This window comes from Diuraphis noxia, unplaced genomic scaffold (assembly GCF_037042655.1).
Source record: "Diuraphis noxia isolate RWA-SAM2 unplaced genomic scaffold, SU_Dnox_SAM2 contig0005, whole genome shotgun sequence".
NCBI classification, from domain to species: Eukaryota; Metazoa; Arthropoda; class Insecta; order Hemiptera; family Aphididae; genus Diuraphis; species Diuraphis noxia.
In genome coordinates this window covers 16,622,739-16,627,956 of record NW_028301715.1, presented here as the reverse complement: position 1 = coordinate 16,627,956, position 5,218 = coordinate 16,622,739, and the positions used below count along the sequence as shown (strand labels likewise).

The 5,218-nt window shown below is 32.8% G+C and overlaps 1 long non-coding RNA gene across 1 annotated transcript; it reads right to left on the bottom strand.

Moving 5' to 3' along the window:
• Window positions 1-440: 440 nt before the first annotated feature.
• Window positions 441-3,681, bottom strand: LOC149054968 (uncharacterized). Its single transcript, XR_016191997.1, has 2 exons — window positions 2,775-3,681; window positions 441-866 (listed from the first exon to the last, which is right to left on the bottom strand). It is a non-coding gene; the product is annotated as an uncharacterized LOC149054968 (long non-coding RNA).
• Between the last annotated feature and the right edge of the window lie 1,537 nt (window positions 3,682-5,218).

The following is a 5,218-nucleotide window of genomic DNA, read 5'->3' as shown; positions in this document are numbered from 1 at the left end:
TATTAACTCATATTTGTGACAGTATCATGTTATGAATTTTGAATTAATGTAAATTATTTCATAAAATATCAATTTCTGATCGTCAATTGATGACTAGCTGAAACGAGCAATACGTACGTACATATTATTATATAATTTTATTTTCATTTTCCGATACCGGGTATCTGCATTACAATATAAATTTTTTTAGAAATATAATTACATTGGTTAAACTTCTTTTCTCGTCGAACTCTGTTTATTATGAGGACATAGTGTGCAAACGTGTATTATAATAAAAGGTCGTTTGTACTTAATTTGTTTAATCTCCTTTGAAATCGATTAATTGCGGGTACATTTTTTTTTATTTACGCGACACCTTTGAACTTTTTATTTTTTTTGTTCAATAACTTGTTTATTGTTTTTAGGGAAATTAAAGAGAACTAAAACAAAATATCTACGAATTATTTTGATTTTGTTAACATATTTTATTGAACTAAATCACAAAACGAAGCAAAATAATTAATTAAAAGCTCACATCGTCATTTTATTCCGTAAATCATGATGTTATAGGTACATTTTACATTAGTGTGTATTCTACACTCATTTAATAATTTAAAGATATGAATTTATATAATTTTTCAATTCAAGATTATTTTAATATGTTTACAACAAAAGTGATATTTACACGAATTCAAGTAACTATTGCATTACAATGTGGAACTAGAATAAAATAGATAGTTTTATATAAAGCAAGTAGGTACATTCTGATTCATGTATTATAATATAGGTAATATTTCTAAAATGTAAAATTAAATAAATCTATACAACGCTGCAAATCGTTCTAATCCAAATATTGAACTTGACCCAATTGCTTGTTTTAAAAGGTCCTGAAAAATAACATTATTTAATTAATACGTTATACTTTATACAGCAAACATAATACAGTAGTAATTTGAAAATATTTTAATTCCGCGATTATATTGAAATATTTTTGTCCATTTAACAAGTATAATATGTACTATGTGGATATTAAAATCATCTTATTATTAAAACTTATATGCTGCCAGTCATGTAATATCATATTGCAGTTTAAATAGTTTTAAACGTATAACAGATAATCAGATGAATAAAAGGAACATGTACATATTGAACAAAATCAATAGGAATAACTTTATTACCTACTAAATATATTATCTAATTTAAAATATCTACCAATAACTATTTTTAATTGGCATGATTTTTTTAACAAGAAGCTTCAAATAACTCATTATTATGCATATTAAAATTCGCTTTTTGTTTTTACCTTTTGAGTAAAAATGTTAATTACCTATTACCAGAGTATGTAAATTGCAAATTCCTATTGATGTTACAACAATTATATTTTGTTAATAATTTAATCAAAGAAATATTATGTATGACTATATTCATTATAATATAATTTTAATGATGGTGGATTGTAATATCTCATAAGATATGACGAAAATCAAGTGTATTATGCATTTTAAATGTGCCGAAATAAAGTATTATTACCGGAATAAGTGAATCGATGCTCTTTTATGAATTTCAATTTGAAATTTTATGACTTGGGGGTCAATTATTATTTTTTAATAAAGTAATTAACCCATGAACGAATAGGCCATTGGGTAGTTATTCTTAGTAGTTTCTTAACTGTAGAGGCCGGTACAGTAGGTTAGTAACAATAAGTGTATGTGTATAATCAGGTTCTTCTCATTAGGAATCTGGGTTATCACCCATCCACAATTTAGGTCATAGTATAAATACTAACCGTCTACAAATTGATGACATTTACGATATTCACTCCATTTTTTTATTACACACAATGAGACGCATAACTACTTTTGAATAAGTATTCACGATTTAGTTCGATGGTATGTGATGATCGCTTTCGAAAATTTCGAAAATTAATGTTTTCTCTCCTGAAGGAATTCGTTAAAGTCTATTGTTAAAATCTATTATATTATGTATATAAACTAATAGTTGTCGCTAGCCATGTAATTATTATTTATCTTCTAAAAAATATTTTGTGAACAAGCGCTCGTATAGTAGTCCGGTATATACGCGAAAATAATAATAAAACACTTGTTTAATTTTTTCTCGTTGTTTACTCCGTCGGACCGTCCACCTGATAGGGTCGTAAAAAAAAATATAAAACATAGTATATCATCGCGACGATATTATTATTATTATTCCCGTACGGGGTGGCGAGCACACACTTTTGACCCCCATAACCCCACAGGGTTGCAATAATCGTCGTGTACCCCTGGTTATTGTATTGGTACTACGGTGGTCGCAAATCCGGTTACGGGACGTGGCGTGCGTCCGACACGGGCCAACCGGTTGAACGCTTGTTCTTGGACCAAACCTGTTATCACGTATTGGATTTTTTTTATAATCTGAAATTCATCTGTAAGCGTTGATGATAAAAAATAAGTAATTAACAGTGATAATAACGCATTACAGACTCGATCACAGTAATATAATATTAAGTATTTTGTTCGCTTTAAACATAATGTAATGTAATTTAGACCATCGAAAAGTATTTCTGATTAAATAAAAAAAAAAATTTAAATCTTATATATTTATGTTTTACTTTTAACACATACATAATAAATACATTATTCTTATATCAATTTATATAAAAGTTTTTCAGTTATTATCACTTCTCTAAGCTAATGATGATCCGGTGGAAAGAAATTTACTTTTACGGACTAACCAGCACATTTTATACGACAATATTAATAATGTTATATTATAGAATGAATCAAAACAAATACCTGTATATTCTTGCGGTAGTGGGATGATGAAATTAAAATATAACGAAGGCCAGGCGGAATAACTGGTGTTAGTGTGGCGGCGTGTGTCCCTTTTCGGCACATTCCCCTCCGGGACCCTTTTTTATTTTTTCTAACTGTTCTTGCTGGGACCCTGTCGCCGGCACGTGCCACCTGTAAACCTGTAGTCCCGGTGTGGCACCACTTATTATTATTTTATTACATTCATATTTTTTCATCGCATCCCAGTTGTCGGTACTTGGAGATTTTGCCCGATCCGTATATATCTGCTGTGTATCACCGGACAAACGCGACGGCGATTTATCGTCAACTGGCAGACCTTCGTGTACGATAAATGAAAGTAGCTATAGAGTGAACGTCGTACGATCATAGGATATGACATTGAACGAGATTTTCGGTTATGAAATAGTTCTTGTTAAGAAAATAAAGTTGAAAAAATTCGCATCGGAGTGGGAGACCGTGGGAAAACGGGGTATCCGTGATGACCACACGAACCAGTTCCTCCGAGAGTTCGAGAGTTCCTATATTACACACTATTACATTATAAATTATCATTACATTCCCAGGCCAAACCGGTCTCGCGTCTCCATCCCCTAAGCGACCCCCGATGCTCACACCACGTAGTCACCCCGCTAGTTTTACCGTGTAATATAATATATCTTAGGTGTATATTATATTCCGACCCGATGACGTTCGTCTTAAATGCAACAGTTATTCACGATATGTGAATATGTACGTTATGGTGTTACGATTGTGTGCATTTTATTTTCAGTTTTTTTAAGGGTTGTTTTTGACCATACGACCTACGATTATTCACACATTAAATATTTTAACGAATTCATTTTGGAAGATACCTTTATTATAATATTTTTCAAACATGTGTCAGTAAATAAATTGCACACTGCATTGTATCCATAGGTTTTTTTTCTTTTCATCGTTCATAATAATACTATATTCAAGAAATACACGACGCTTTATCTATAAAATAAGTTATGTAACGGTTATGTGAATCAATTTTTTTTACTACAATAAAATTATTGGTAAACATTGATTATCTAATAACATGTATGTCTACAATTTATTAATTCTAACATTTAGATTTAAATGTACAATGATGAAGAAATATTTGTATGATTAAAAATAAGATAAAAATACAATTGATAACCACTACAAATTACAATGTATGAAAAATATTTATGATGATACTCAATTTATTTTACTGATGAATAATTATTATTTTATTTATTATTATAATTATTATTCTAAATATTTCTCTGGTCAAAATAACTAAATATGTATTATGTTTTATTGTCGCATCTATAGGTGAAGCGATTGTTATTGGCGGAAACCCTTTGCAAGAGATGTATGATTTCTAATAATAATATTGTACCTAAACACATTACACAATGAGCTGCAGTATGGAAAGCGGAGTGGCACATCAGCGCAACAGGTAGGGGAAAAAATACGAACCTCTTCTTTAGCGGGACGTGTATAATATTATTATTAAACCGTTATTATTAGTGTTACATAATATTATTATTGGGGTAGAAATAACACCTTACTATACTTGTATATAATATATTATATGCATATATGCCGCACATTGAACCGGATCCATCGCGGGACGCCACCGCCGATATCGTCCCGCGCGCGCGTCTTCCGGGCTACCGCACGCGCTTCCGGTCCGAAAAGGAACCTTGTATGCCCCTGTGGTGGTGCGTATGTGAACGTGTGCGTGTTTTACCGACACCGGAGGATAGGCACGGCGCATGAGCAAGACCAAAACCGGGAAACCCTTCTCTGCTAAAACCCCTTTCGCTTATAGTAGTTTGGTATAAATAGTAGGCTATAGTATATAGTATACGACCCTCCTCCATGCCGCGCCGTGCGATGCGAATTTCCCGTCCGTAATCGCGTCAACCCAAGAAAATAACGAGCTGCGCGTTACATTTGCATATATATACACGCCCGCACTTGTGTGTGCGTGTGCGGGTGACTGGTATATATAAATTGCTAGAACAATGTCCCTTCGGTCCTTCATCCCCCACTTTCACCGCACACTCTCTGCGCAATCGTCGTCCAGCCAACGGCCTCGGCCGACATGAAAAACAAAGAGAAGGAAATTAGATAGTCCTCGCCCGACCACCCCTCCCCTCACCAAACACCACACGCCCGCCATCACGATCCTCGCACGAAATGTATAGTATAAATATATATATATATAGCCGTGTACTTGTGTGTACCTATATATTGTGTTATAGTATATGTATGTTTAAACTTTGTTGTATAAAGTAGTTGTAGTAGCAGAATAGCAGTAAGCGCTGCTTTTGCCACTGTATACGAGCAAAAGGGATATATAATACGCAAACACAAGGCCCCGCGGAGATCTCATTAAAGTTTACCCTTTTTCTTCGGACCCAAATTAG